This window comes from Gymnoscopelus braueri (assembly GCF_963280865.1).
Source record: "Gymnoscopelus braueri genome assembly, chromosome: 17".
NCBI classification, from domain to species: domain Eukaryota; kingdom Metazoa; phylum Chordata; class Actinopteri; order Myctophiformes; family Myctophidae; genus Gymnoscopelus; species Gymnoscopelus braueri.
Window position 1 is genome coordinate 41858995 of NC_137617.1, and position 16369 is coordinate 41875363.

Here is a 16369-nt window from a genome sequence, read left to right on the forward strand (position 1 = left end):
CACAGTGCAAAGGGAGCAGTGGTGGAAAAAGTACTCAAATTCTTTACTTAAGTAAAAGTACCAATACTGCAATATAAAAATACTCTGTTACAAGTAAAAGTCCAGAATTTAAAATGTACTTGAGTAAAAGTACAAAAGTATTGGCATCAAAATGTACTTAAAGTACCAAAAATAAAAGTACTAAATATTTGAAAATAGCAGATCTACAAGCTCACAACGCGTCGCAATGCGACGCGTTGTGAGCTTGTAGATCGGCTATTTTCAAATAGCCTAGGCATAAAATAGGGTTAAAGTGGTTCATGTATGTTTCATTATATCATAATATATATCTGAAAAGTAACTAAAGTTTTTAAATAATTATAGTGGAGTAAAAGTAGAATATTTGCCTCTGAGATGTAGTGGAGTAGAAGTAAAAGTATCGGAAATTGGAAATACTCAAGTGAAGTACAAATACCTCAAAATTGTACTTAAGTACAGTACTTAAGTAAATGTACTTAGTTACTTTCCACCACTGAAAGGGAGGCACATCTGCATGCTCACAATGCATCATCGCATCACGACTAAATCATTTTGAAAATCTTGGTGGTTTTAAAGCCCGATTTATAATTTATCATACAACAGAGTCGCATTGTGAGCTTGTAGATGTAGATCGGCTGTTTTCAGTATAAAGCGTAGATCTGCTATTTTCGGAATAAAGTGCAATCTGTCTCTAAAAAGGGCTTTGTCTTGCAGTAAGTAGACGGAAAGATCCTTTAGAGTGTTTTGACATGACTGTGTCAGTCTGTACCTCTGGGACCAATAATATTTTGTTCAACAAGAATTTCCGTCACTTTGTTTTGCAGCGGAAGAAAAATGCTGTCTCTCAAGCTTTGTCCCAGAATCACACCACATCTCAACCCCAGCTGACTGAACCAAGTATTATTCAGTAGTCTGTACATGCATTGTCGCTATGCTGTCCCTGTTGGCTGGGATCTTTGTTATCAAACATGTTATCAAACAAGACATCACTGTCATTAGGAAAGAAGTGCTTACCTAGAAGAGGATAACTGAAAAAAAACATTTACCCCTATTTAATATTTATGTCTCATGTACTCATTAGGGATCAAATTAAATTATTTTAAGTTGATCAGCACTTGGAATGGCATAGTAAAGTAACAAACGCGCAAAACGCACATTTCACCATTTAAGCCAAAGCTAGATGTTTACAGAAACCAACTTTGGAATTGGAATCTTCCAGTCTTACCTTTTCAATCTCGTGACACTGTGTGCCTGGTCTCCTGATGGTGTTAAAGATTAATAGCAGGAGAGACTTAAGATGCCACCTGGATTTATTACACATATTTTGTCATGAGTGAGAACATTTGGCAAGTGGTGTAAAGTTATCTAGCGTGTGTGTGTGTGTGTGTGTCGATTTTTCCGACCGACTCGACAGTGAGTACAGTGAGTGCAGAACTCCAACTGAGTGAGTGCAGAATTGGAGAATGCGGTCAGATCAGGGGTTGTCCAGAACCGAAAGTCCACAAGCCTATCTCTGTGTCCCTTTTACGCCCACATATGGAGATCCCTGATGTAATCAGTATGACGCCATAGTATTTACGGTGTAGACTGGACTCCAATCACTACAAGGTTTCAACGCAATTTGACCGCTGAAATTGAAAACATTTAAATGTTTTTAAAAAATAGGGACGGCATGGGTTAATGTGGTTAACATATTTTTTTTGTTTATTAAATTGTGATATTATCAGACATAATATTCTAAAAAGGAGCTGCAGGCCAAAAGTAAGTGGTGTCTGCTTCCCCTGCAACCCCCTGGGTCTGGCAAAAATAGCAGATCTACAAGCTCATAGTGTGGCGCTATGAGCTTGTATATCAGCTTGTATATAGCCAAATAAATCTCAACATGACACAGATGCGTTCCCGGTCTTTAAGGGTTAGAAGAAGTCCCTCTCATATCTTTTCTCAGTCTCTTTATACCTCTCTCCCAAGCCAGGCCCAGGGGGTCCCATGACCAAGAAACAATAGGTGTGGTATGGCCATTTACATAGCTTGATCAAAAGAGTTGATTCAACGCGGAGGAATAAACACAAAGGATGGGTCTCAAACTAGTGCTTTGTCTATACAGATGGTGCTGTGGCCCCCCTGAAAGGACACCCAAAACAGTGGGTGTGAGGTGAATGGCAACTAGTGATATATATTATGCATACAATCAAAAAAATGGTAGATCAATATATGACAGTCCAGTATTACCATAACGTTATTCCTTTACATACTGCAGCAACATGTCCATCCATAGTCCTGACAACAGTAGCACCTGAGACCTGAAGCCGATTCTACATGTCTCCTAAATCTCAACATTATTCTGAAAAACGTATGTTTCTATATCAGTGGTGCTCAATCTTTTTCATGTCAAGGACCCCCAAAATGATATGTATTTGGCCGCGAACCCCCATCAAAATATTTTGTTCCAGGGACCCCCCAGAAGCAAAGATTTGAGTTAAAAAAAATCGTTTTAAAAATATATATATTCAAAGATTTGCACACATTTTCACAATATTTCAAAAATAGCAGATTTACAAGCTCGTAGCGCGGCACTCGGTGCCGCACTATGAGCTTGTATATCTGCTATTTTTGAATAGCCCAAAGTGTAAAATAATGCTTTTTAGCTCAAATCTAAAAATGACACAGTTCCAGGTCTTAATGGTTTAAGACTGAAGTGCCTTATGATGCTACAGTAGGCTACATGCAGGCTCTGAGAGGGATGGTGAAGCCATGCAGCTGCAAGTTGCAACAATGGTTTTCAAACCCTTTTTGGCTTCGGTGTCCCCTTTCACGAGTGGATTATGTACCAGGCCAATGGGGCCATGCAGTGCACAGGGGCCCTTGATTACCAGGGGCCCCCTGGGGCTGTGTGACTGATGTATAATAAAATAATAAAATGTATATAGGTTCATGCACAAATATGCACTATGACGCCACATTAAAAAAATATATATTCCATCTGATTTTGATTGTCCATAGGCTATACATAACCTTTCCTAAATATTTCCTTTACCATCAGGATGTAATGATCATTAGACTCAAGCAGTAGAAATTGCTTGAAGCCACCTATCACCCAGACTCTCTCCCCAGTCAGAGTTAGGAATTTGAATGAATGTAGAATTATGTGCAGGATGCAATTTGTATATAGATGTGAGGGGACTTAAAGGTAGGGTAAGTGATATTTTTTGGTTAAAACAAAAAGTATTTTGTTAAAAGGTTAAATCACTATATTCTGATCAACCCGATCTCCAGAGATTACCGTAACATTGCACGGATCCAGTGCACTTCATTCCGTGGATAGTCGCCTAGAAACCCCGAAATTGCGTGCATATGTACGGCGCTCCCTTTGTGACAAAACCATTTCGGAGGCGCGCAGTCTCAAGGGAAGTGTCGCCACGTAAGGGGCCACCGAGCGAGCTAAAGCGAGCGAGTTGCCGTCCCGAACGTTGCGACATTCCCTTGTGCCTACTCAGCGCCGTTTGAGTTATGTACCGATAGGCACAGAATCGTAATTTTTTTTGTGGGGACTGCTCTGCTTCCGGGTTTTTCCGGGTTGCGACTGGTTACGCCCACCGTGGGACTCGCCGTACATATGCACGCAATTTCGGGGTTTCTAGGCGACTATCCACGGAATGAAGTGCACTGGATCCGTGCAATGTTACGGTAATCTCTGGAGATCAGGCTGATTCTGATAGTAATCATTGCTATAGAGTGTTTGTTCAGTAACAGGAGTCTCCCCGTCTCTACAGCTCTTTAATAAACAGAAAACACATTTTTCGGTAGGTGTCAAAATCTCAGCCAATCAGGAGAAAGAACCCATTTTTAAGCTTCATTTTTATAGTGTCCCATTCCAATTTTTTCTGCTCACTTCTTTGTGTCATCACTTCATATTTCACTTGTTTAATCTATATCCTGATTGAGTTCTCTATCCTGATTGGATAAAATTGGAAATGAAACGAAAATGTATTTTGTGTCTAATAAAGAGCTGGAGAGACAAGGAGACTCCTTTTACTGAACAAACACTCTATAGCAATGAGTACTATCAGAATATAGAGCTATTTAACGAGAGCTTATTTTAACCAAAGAAAAGAAAATCACTTACCCTACCTTTAATTGAACAGAAACTAAACTTTTGATATTCTTAATTTTAATTAAATCTCTCTCCCTCTCATGCCAGTGATCACCCTCTCCCCTGTGCCAATGTTGGCACCCGTGCCTAAGGTTGCCTACGCCTGCTATACAGTATAAGACCCCTCCTAGATGGCATACTTGAGCACCGTCTCGCTGGCAGTAGCAATGGCTACTTGGCATTGAGCTTGAGGCTTTGCGGTGTTGTTCCCATTGGGGTCCTAGAGGTATTCAATTTATCAACATACAGTATAAAATAGCCTCATACGTTCAATATCGTCAGTAGTAGAACAAAGCGGGGGGGGGGGGGGGGTGTCGCCTGTCTAAGGGAGAACTTTAGTCTCACCATTATTGTGGGTCAGAACTTTGGCTTTAGTCCAACTATTAGCATTGTTAGATCAACCAGCTGACCAATGGTGTACCTTCATCAGTCAGTGGCTTCACTCAGTCTGTCAAGAGACATATTCAAAGGAATGGCCCCATTGTTACAATCCAGCCAAAATATCAGCTCTTTGTAGCGATTTGTTTTTTTGACATTTTGACTGCAATAATGATGAAAATGTGAGTTTGCACTTAGAAAACACTCGCTTTGTTTGGCCAATCATTTCCAAATCATGTGGAAGTCCCTGAAGCAGTTTCTGTCAGGGATGATGCAGAGGGGTATTTCACAGGACATACACATCCATGGCGTGTCGGAGGCCCTCTGCGGCTTCTCGTTCTTCTTTACTTTCCCTTCCTGCACTTTTTTATGCCACTCGGCAGCCATCCTGGCCTTGCACTGCACACATTTCTTTCGCCCTTTGCTGCTGGCTTTCAGGCTGTTGTCTTCCACTTCTCCACATATCTGCACAGGCAGATGGTCATAGGACTTTTTCGCGGGAAGTCCCGACACGTCCACCCCGCACAGCTCCGACACGATCCCGACCAAGAACTGCTTGTGTACCAGGGGCGGATCTGTGTGCCCTTTGGCCAGCTCTTTGTGCAGGATGAAGGCGTTGGTTGTCGCGATGTCCAGGAAGTGGAGGAACAGCGTCCTGGACCAATGAGCGACTTTACGATGGGTGGAGTAGTACTGGATCAGCTGATCCGACAGGTCTACTCCACCCATGTACTTGTTGTACGCCTTGACGGGAGTGGGGCAGGGGACTTCGATCGTTGACCACAGTCCCGCCTTGCTCTTCTTTTTCCTCTTGATCACGCCGTCGTATGTCGCCGAGTGAATGGTGGAGCACATGCTCACCTCCCGCGAGTCCATCCACTTCACAAACAACAGGGGCGCTTCTCGTATCCACCGCATGGCCCCCCTCGGTGCGTTTTTTGGGAGGGCGTTCCCTCTGGCTTTAGGGCACCCCTTTTTGCCGTCTCTGTACGTTCCACAGGCAACGTACTTCTTTGCAAACAGGTCTCTCAACAGTGCGGGGCTCGTGTAGAAGTTGTCCATGTAAATGTGGTGTCCCGTCCCCAGGTTCGCCGGCCCCATCAGGTTCATCACGGCATCGTAGGACGCACCCTGCACGGTGGGAGTCCGAGCCTTTCCGGTTTAGATGTTGAAGTTAAGAGTGTAGCCACTCTTTGCTTCGGCCAAGACGAACAGCTTCATGCCCCATTTGTTAGGCTTGTTCTTGTTGTACTGAGTAAACCCGGTTTTTGCCTTGGTTGGCACAATGCTCTCATCTATCGACAGCTCTTTGTCTGGCCCGTAATGAGCCCGGCAGGCGGTGAGAATTTGTCCCAGAAGAGGCTTCACTCTGAAGAGCTTGTCGTACTTGGGCGTTCCTTTCGTCTCGTCGTTCACTTTGTCCTCTTCCGGATCGCTCATGTGAATGTTCCACATGATGACACTGAATCGTTCTCTGGACATGATCTGACTCGGGTACGGCACGGCGCAGATGTGTTTCTTCTTCCAGTAGTCCTGGACCGAGGGAAGCTCCACAAAGGCCATGTAGATGAGGAGGCCGATGAATTTCTTCAGCTCCGGAACGTCGAGGTCTACCCACTTGTATTTCTTGCCTTTTGCCTTGTTTTCTGCAGCATACTTGTTTGTGTTTTCGCACAAGGTGCGCAATGTACTCTGGCTGAAGAAAAGGCTGAACAGCTCTCCAGGCTTGTGCGATGCGGTGCGGTCCATTTGTGGTCCTACTTCCTGGCTGGGCTTAAACCTGAACACCGTTTCGGGGCCAGCGTCTTCTACATCGTCCGACAACCACGGAGGCTCAGAGCCGCAGGGAGGAGCTGGCTGAGCTTTTGACCTAGATTCACACAGATAATCACACCGATCAGTAGGTAAATTCATGCGATTAGCTCCACGCATGACATGCATCGCTAAAAACAGTTGGAAAAACAAATTGCAATAAATATACTGACCTCCCACGGCGCCTTTTACGGGGTGTTGCATCCGTTTCTGTGTCACTATCACTGCAAAAATGTAAAAACAGTGTTACATGATGCACCAATGACAAAACTACTACCATTACTCAGTGGTGTAAAGTAACTAAGTACATGTACTCAAGTACTGTACTTAAAGTAATACTAGGTACATTTTTCAAAAAAACTAAAGTTACATTTTATATCTTTTGTGAGTGGCAAATGTTTCACAACACCCACTCCATGAATTTCACCCACGAAAGCCTTTTATAAACATATTTTCTATTGAAAGTGGACAGGGGCGTCTTTCCCGCGAAAATGATGTCATCCGGCCGGGGAAACGGAAATGCACTGGTTTCCTGTTTGGCCTGGAACTACCGCGCAAGTCACAAAAAGGAATTTCAATTTTTATGGCATTATAGGATTTGAAGATGGAAAAACAACAGCAAAAGAAAACACAGCTCACGGTAACTGAAGCTCCACTGGCTAAGAGAAACGATCCGCAGATAATATAAAACAACAAAAAGAACGCTTTTTGAAACGCTTCCGCCTTCTGGTGAAAACAAATGGAATTCTGGGTAATGCATGAATCTGCGAAAGACCTGCAATGACGGTAGGAGGTTGCTAAAGATCGTTATTTTGGGACTCGCACAGTAACATTTTGAGGTACTTTTATTTTACCGGAGTATTTCCAATTGTTTATACTTTTACTCCACTACATCTCAGAGGCAAATATTGCACTTTTACTCCACTACAATTATTTGAAAACTTTAGTTACTAGTTACTTTGCAGATATAAATATATGACATTATAAAACACACATCCACTTTAGCCCTATTTTATATCTCTAGTCTATTTGAAAATAGCCGATCTACAGCTTGTAGATCTGCTATTTTCAAACATTTTAGTACTTTTACTTTTGGTACTTTAAGTACATTTTGATACCAATAAATTTTTAATTCGGGACTTTTACTTGTAACAGAGTACTTCTACATTGTAGTATTGATACTTTTATTTAAGCAAAACATTTGAGTCCTTTTTCCACCACTACCATTACTACAAAAAACAACACTGATGCTCACCTCTCCGGCTCTGGACGCCGCGTCGCTGTTTTCGGGACACGGCCTGTGCTTCTGGTGATTCTGGTGCTCCCCTGTGCGACAGCATCACTGCAAAAATGTTAAAAACAGTGTTACATGATGCAGCGATGACAAAACTACTACTATTAACTACAAAAACAACACTGATGCTCACATCTTAGGCTCTGGATCCTTCGTTTTGATCTCTTGTTTCTCTGTTTGCTGGCAGCCGTCTGCTGTGCTCCGTCTGTCACCATCACCACAAAAATGTAAAAACTGTGTTATATATATTGTATAATATATATATATATTTGTTTTAATTATCTATATTGGTCCTTGAGGGGGGGGGGGGTACCAGGGGGTCCCCAGTGAAATTAGTTAACATAGCGTCACAACAATCATTTTAACCACTTAGCTTTGGCTATTCAAACATAGCAGATCTACAAGTGCCGCGCTACGAGCTTGTAGATCTGCTATTTTTTTTTTAATCTTGAAAATGTGTGCATATCTTTGAATATATATAAAAAAAAATTAAAGCGAAAATTTTTAACTCAAATCTTTGCTTCTGGGGGTCCCTGGCACAAAACATTTTCAGATGGGGGTCCGCAGCCAAATGTATATCAATTTAGGGGTCCTTGGCATAAAAAGGTTGAATACCACTGATGTACTGTATTTATATTATATATGTATTTGTACCAAAGTACTACTCCTACAACAATGACAGACACTCACCTCTCAGGCTCATCTTCATCTTCTGAAGATGAAGGCAGTGGAGAATCTTCCTCACTGTAGAAAAACATGAGAAAACAACGGTTACAAGATGAAAACAAATGCCACTTTACTACTAATGTCACAACAAAGTTTTAGCGATCATGGCAAATGCATGTATACAAATAAGAGCGCGCGCACACGCACACACACACGCACACGCGCACACACACACACACACACACACACACACACACACACACACACACACACACACACAGGAGGAAAGTAACTAAGTACGTTTACTTAAGTACTGTACTTAAATACATTTGAGTTATTCGTACTTTGATAGAGTAATTCCAATTTCCAATACTTTTACTCCACTACATCTTGGATCCAAATATTGTACTTTTACTCCACTACATTTATTTGAAAACTTTAGTTACTAGTTACTTTGTAGATTTTGATGATTATTACAAAACATACATTAACAACTTCAGCCCCATTTCGGCCAATTGAAAATAAAGATATGTATTCTTCTGCCAACACATACGTCATCACTCATACTAGGACATGACGACGTCATGTCCTAGTATGAGTGAATAGGGGAAGGGAATCAACGTCACGTGATGGCGTTGTTTGGCCCGGCAAAGACTCTGTTGTGTCTCAAAAAATATGATTATTGGCAGAATCGCGGAACGTTTAGAATATTTGGCGGTCCCGTTTTCATTTTTCACAAGATCAGTGGTTGTTGCAATGACATGCACTACAATACTGCGCTATGACGAAATAACCCCATAGTAACACAATTCCAATAATAGTGAAAGCTGTGTTGTTTCGCCCGAAAAAGTAATGGCGGATTTGGCCACGCCCCGAAATACCCGTGAAATGGGACATTCTACATTATGAGTACTTTTACTTTTGGTACTTTAAGTACATTTTTATTTAAATACTTTTGCACTTTTACTCAAACGAATTCCGGAATTTTAATTCTAAACAGTATTTCTAAATTGCAGTATTGATACTTTTACTTATTAAGTAAAAAATTTGGGTACTTTTTCCACCACCGCACACGCGCAAACACACACACACACACACACACACAAGGGGGAACGGCCGCACACTGTCACAACACAGGAATAGCATTCATGGATGACATTAGTTTAGACGTGTTTATCTGTGCTCCATACCATGGTCGTGAGTTAGCTGTAGAATACAACTCTCGTAGACGTATTTATGATTCTGACGTTTTCAATCTACGAGAGTTGTAGGGTTCACCCCCCATGAAGACAGGGACTTTCTGCACTATACCCCGTAGACACTCCAAACATGTGCAAATTGAAAATAAAGGTGCTTACCCCCAAGCCCCAAATGTTAATTCTCGCTACGGGGTAGTAGTTTAATGTAATAATCCATATCTTTCAATAAAGAAGTGTTTTAATGCCGTCTGTGGCCGAACGCCATTTTTTCACCCTCGTTTACTTCCTGTTTACATTGAGTGTAATTCTGGGTTTCACCACATGCGCCCCGTCACTACCGCCCATTGGGAGCTTCCGACAGAATCGGCCACAGACGGCATTAAAACACTTCTTTATTGAAAGATATGGATTATTACATTAAACTACTACCACGTAGAGAGAGTTAAAATTTGGGGCTTGGGGGTAAGCACCTTTATTTTCAATTTGTACATGTTTGGAGTGTCTACGGGGCATAGTGCAGAAAGTCCCTGTGTCCATGGGGGGTGAACCCTACAACTCTCGTAGATTGAAAACGTCAGAATCATAAATACGTCTACGAGAGTTGTATTCTACAGCTAGCATTCATGGATGACATTAGGTTAGACGTGTTAATCTGTGCTCCATACCATGTGAACATGGTCGTGAGTTAAATAAATGATTCATTTCTCACCTCTCCAGGACATTAACAAACGATGGATCTGCCATCTCGCCATCGTCCTCTGAGCCTGAGTCTTCCACGTCCATGCATGGAAATGTCTCCATAGAGACATTTCCACTCAGAATGTGTCCCACTTCAAACGACTCAAACACCTGCTTTCTCCTCTGCTGAATGAACCCGTTCAATTTCATACGATGACGCAGTTCCATTTTCAAAACACGGACAAAACTCGTATCTATCTATCTATCTCTATCTAGCCTCGTTCCCTGCCTTACTCATCTGCGAAGAGAAAAGCCTGGTCAGTAAAGTACTAAAGTACTAAAATGGTCAGTAAAGTAAAAGTACTAAAATGTTTTTAAATAACAGATCTACAAGCTAGATCGGCTATTTTAAAACTACTTCATGTTTTATAATGTAAAAAATGTGTATCTGCAAAGTAACTAAAGTTTAAGTAATTGTAGTGGAGTAAAAGTACAATATTTGCCTCTGAGATGTAGTGGAGTAGAAGTAAAAGTATCACAAATGTGAAATACTCCAGTAAAGTTCCACTTCTGCTGCTATCTATATATATCAATATCAAACAAATAACTCGGATCGGATCGCTCTCAAACACAACCTCACGGTGCGAATGCCTACACTCCACAATAACAACGCTTAGAACACGCGTGTATCTCTCCCATAGAGGTATAATATATATTATATATCCATATATATATTTGATCAAACAAATGGATCCCTGTACGTTACCCCCAAAAAAGTGTAATTTAAATAACGTTGATCATTGGGACAAAAGCTAATAAGAACATTAAATATGCACACGCTATCTCCAGAGGCGTCTGCTCCCTTGGACAACTAGAGAAACTGCCAGTAGTAGGCCTACTGGCAGGGCCGGATTAGCACTATGTGGTGCCCCAAGGCGACCTCAAGTTGAAGTGCCCCTCGCGCGCCCGCTAGGGTTTAACATTTTCCGGGAAATTGCTAATTTTAATTCCCGGGAATTTTCAGACCTTTTCCCGGGCTTCCCGGGAATTCCCGTTAAAGGGTAAAAAAAAAAGTACCCACTAAAATGCATTTATATGTAGATACTTAAATAGCCAATGTTATATTGAGGTGCCCAAATGTCCCTATTGTGTCCACCTATGAACTTGCACTAATAATGACTTAAGTTGATTTTTTAAATCTTATAAATATAATATATAAATATAATATAGTGCCCTGGCGGAGATCTGCCCTGTTGCGCAGCAGCGGGTGAAGACAATTAACTTAAACGAGGAGCTGCGCTGTGCACCCAACACGCACTCAAACAATGTCAAACTCTAGCTGCTGAAATAAACGTTCCATTTGTATCATTATTGACAAGAGAATTTGCAAAAGGATTATTTATTTATTGTCCATCAGAGCGCCGGTGAGGTCACAGCTTATCTCTACTTTTGTAGGATATTGATTTGATAGCCTAAACTTGTCATTTGTTTGCAGTTATTAATTTATATTAGGCTACTTGCTGGATATTAAGACTCCATTTTTGGGATGTTGGCTGTATGTTGTCAAATGTATTAATCTATATTTTGTTGTTGATCAAATGTCGGGTTTTGTAGTGTGATTTTGATGTGCACATGCATGCGCTGCCACTGACAATCAATGAGACAGACAGCTGTTGTGCAGTTCAGTTGTTCTACTGGGTAGTTCTAGTAAAATGGTAGTTTGAACGTTCTAAAATGCAAGTGTAGGTAGGGTAGGCTACATTAATGATGATAAAAAAATCGGACCACCGACCACATCGGTCTAATTCTCTCTCTCTCTCTCTCTCTCTCTCTCTCTCTCTCTCTCTCTCTCTCTCTCTCTCTCTCTCTCTCTCTCTCTCTCTCTCTCTCTCTCTCTCTCTCTCTCTCTCTCTCTCGCACGCGCTCTCTCTTGCTCTCCAGTCTCTCCTCTCTCTCTATCAAAAGCATTGCTTGGCTTGCGCGCATTTTAAGCTGGAATATAGGCTCGAAATCAAACCTACCCACTGTTTATGCAGCGTTTCACTTGATGTTGAATCTCAACTAGTCAACTGGTGTCTACTGTTTGACAGCAGAGGAAACGGTGAAATCAGCGTGCGCAGGGCAGGCAGGGGGGCATCACGGCCACTTGTGTTTTATTTTGTTCATTACTGTTACATTCAGTGCGTCCCATATTGGTTCTCACAACGGGACGATGGGACTCTGCCCTGGTCGGCAACGCGGCAAGTAACTTGGCTAATTATAATAGTAATTCCTCCGCGCTGTAGATAGGCCTTTCTACTAATTAGTATTCATTTCTAACAAGAAAAAAAAACTAAACGGGATCCCGGGAACCGAAGTCAGTTCCCGGGACGGTAAATAACCTCGGGATTCCCGGGATTCCCGCATCCCGGGATTCCCGGTGTTAAACCCTAGCCGAAATCGTGCACTCGCGCGAAAAATTGGCGGATTTTATTAGTTTCTTTTCGGTTTTTGGTTACTTTATTTCGGTTTTAGGGTTAGGGTTATGTTAAGGCTATGTTATTTAATTCTTATTAAAAAAAATGGTGCCCCCATTGGCTGGTGCCCCAGGGCACTCGCCCCCCAACGGCCTATGGGTAATCCGGCCCTGCCTACTGGCCTGGCCTGGGCAGTAAACTCGTGGGCCAGATCCACCAGAAACAAGACCAGGAGACCTAGTTCTGCCAGACCCAGAATAAGTACTTTATAAGATCAGAGCACTACGTCACCGGACTTCACATGACGTGTCAGCCTGTGTCTATGCCCATGTATGGACGAAAGGGGGACAGACTTTTTTGGCTGGGGCCGGAGGACAAAGTGACCATGCCCATGTATGGACGAAACAGGTACAAAGCCTCATGTCCCGACCCCTTGGGTCTAGCAAAAAAAGAAAACAATCAACATAACAACATTAGCAGCCCCTCACCCCTGTCGATACTATATGGGAACGGCACACGGTGCATGCACATTTTCTGCTGTAGCCAACCAGGCAACCACAGCAAGTCACCTTTGTTTTCAATTTGCCCTCATTTGCAATTCGGCCAAACCGGCTTCGAACAAGAGTCACATGTGACAATGATCATTTTAATACAGGGGGTCGACCGTCATACAGATTCTGCCCAGTCAACACTATATTTCAGCCTAGGCGCCAGACTAACTCACTAAAGACCTCTACACACTGTACGATATTTGACCCGATAACTGAGAAGCTTTGTTTTCCTATAGACTACTCCTAAAAGTACTTGGAAGCCAGTCTATGTATTTGACAACAGCTGCATCTGATAATGGTACTGTGATGCCATACATTCAGACAGCTATATTTGTGCATAAAAAATAATTAAATAAAAGAAAAACATTTTGAGAGCAGGGTATTCCAACAAATCAATCGATCTACACTACAAAAGCACACGTAGAATAGCGAGTGCTGCTATTAATAATGCTTTACAAGAACCATAAACATACACACACACACTTGTGAATCTTTACATGAATCTTTATTCATGCAAATCTGAGGATTGGTTCTCAACCTGTGGGTCGGGACCCCCAGGGGGTCCCCACGTGATTCTTTTGGGGGGTCCCCAGATGACAGTGAAGTGACTTTTAAGACATTTTTAATACCTAAAAAATAAATAAATAAAAATAAATAAGACCATTACTGCATAAAAAGTAATCAACAAACTATACTATAAAAACTGGTCAAACATTGGCCATATTGTCAAATAATATAAGAGGAAAAAAAGTGTGAAAATAACCGATCTACAAGCTCTGCTATTTTCATAGCATTTATCTGTGGAACCGAGTCAAACTAAATGTAATGCCTTAACAATTCCAAGAGCTTGTCAGGGTGGGGGGTCCCCAGTTCAAATATGATTATTGTGGGGGGTCTAAAAAGGTTGAGAACCACTGTAATAGGCTATGTGTGATCAACAGCCACATGACTTGGATTGATTTAGAGCCAAAGTACATTTGTGATATAATGCTACATCATGATCTTTGATCATGATGACCCACCCAGACTTCTCAGGTCAATCTGGGACTCTACAACTCTCAGTTCTTTTAAATTCAAGGTTCAAGGTTATTTTATTTTGTCTCCCATGGGACAAATTTGTCTTGGAGACACGGACCAGCAGCATACATACACAACACAATACAGTACAAAAACAAAAAACGGTGACACGTACAACCCTAACAGTCATTTAAGGCCTATACATCACCCTCCAGCATAATATATCACCCCAACCAACATACATACCTAGTGCAACAAGAGCAACACCTCAAAACCTTCTACCCCGCTGTCTGCCCTCAATTGAGTGCAATCGACAGAGGGACAAAAGAGTACTTGAACCTATTATAGATCCACACAATTAAAGCTGAAGACCTTTATGTTTGCCATTGCCTTATAGTGAGGATTCTGATTAATTGTTTATTAATGTTATTTTATTATGTTTAATTATTATTTATGTTTAACTCTGTAACCTTTTAAAATTGTATTAAAATACAACTGCCTATGTATAGAAACTTCCCTTTGTGCTCTTAATGTTTTGTGTAATGTACTTTTAGGTCGCCTTGTTGAAATGTAGCTATTATACCACTTGCCTTGGCCTTGATTGCCAAGAGACACAATCAGAGGGGCAGCCTTGTACTTGTACCTATTAGTCCAGTAACCGTTTTGGGGTTCGGATAGAATGTTCCCTTCCTATTAAAGGCCTCTCTGGCCACTCCCAAATCCCTGGAAGTCTTCCTTTTAACCTCTTACTTGGTAAACTGGACATAGTTGCCTCTGTACTTGGTGCCCTCATGGTGTCTGTGCTTATGTCTGGCCGAGTGCTGCCTTGGGGACCACATAGAGGTAAAAACATTTAGCTTTCTGTCTCTTGTCTATGCACTATTGCCATTTACACATTGAGCTAATCTAAATGCTTTTAGTAGTAAACAATCTTTACTCCGACTGCTTAATTGGCCTGCCTCATCTAATGAGGCTCTAGGGGAGGTGTTTCCTAAAGCCACACCTCTCTCTCTGCCATTGGCTCAGCAGACAATTTGCAGCATGAGGAGCCTTTAAAGGCTCTCAGCTCAGTCAAGCTGAACCTCATAGTAAAATCTTCCTGAGAAGGTTTGTGTTCTCAAGACATTGACATTTGCAAAGAATCTCTCGTCTGGGAGATTTGTCTCGATTAATAATCTCCATTATTAACTTGTTTTTCATCCTCGAACAAGTAGAGATAGCACTAACAGAGTTACATCCACATACTCCTCCTCAGATCAGCATTGCGCAGCTTCTCTATCTCTTGACGGACTGTCTCCTCCAGCTGAGCCACAGCTGTCCTCACAGTCGCCACATCATAAGACTGTTGGACGACAACCTTTGTCCGGTCCTTGGTGGGTGGAGGGGTGTTGATGGACTTGAAGTGCTGGAGGAGGTGGAGGTGGTTGTCAGTGCATGAGAGCTGCTTCAGCCGGGAGCCCCTCGTCTTTAACTCGGAGATGTCCTTCTTCAGCTCTTTAATGAAGCCTTCGGCCTGTTCCACCGAGGAGTTCATCTCCTCGATCGTCACTTGTTTCTCCTGGATCGCCTGCTGAACTTCAGCCTCCGTCTTTCTCAGCTCGGCCCTCTTTCCCTCGCACTCTTCTTCCAGAGACACGAGTTCGTGTGACTCGTGGTCCGACTCAGCGCAGATCTGGCAAACACACATGCGGTCGGTCTTGCAGAACAGCTCCAGAGGTCTATCGTGTCTCTTGCACAGGACGTCTTCCAGGTTCCTCACGGGGTCGATCAGTTTGTGGCGCTTTAACGCCGTGACACTCTGATGGCGCTCCAGGTGGGTCTCGCAGAAGGAGGTCAGACACACCAGGCAGGTCTTCAGGGCCTTGAGTTTGGTCGTCTCGGTACAGACGTCGCAGGACACCTCGTCTGGTTTGGCGCTTCGCTGCAGCGACTTCCTGAACTGATCGGCCATCTCGGAAATTAGAGTGTTGACAAAGACGTCCGGTCGCGTCGGGAAGAGTTTCGTACACAGCGGACACTGACACACCCAGTCGTTATCCCAGTAATGTGTGATGCAGGACTTGCAGTAGTTGTGTCCACACGGGGTGGTGATTGGATCGGTGAACACATCCAAACAGATAGGACACATTACATGGTATTTAGCCTGCAGA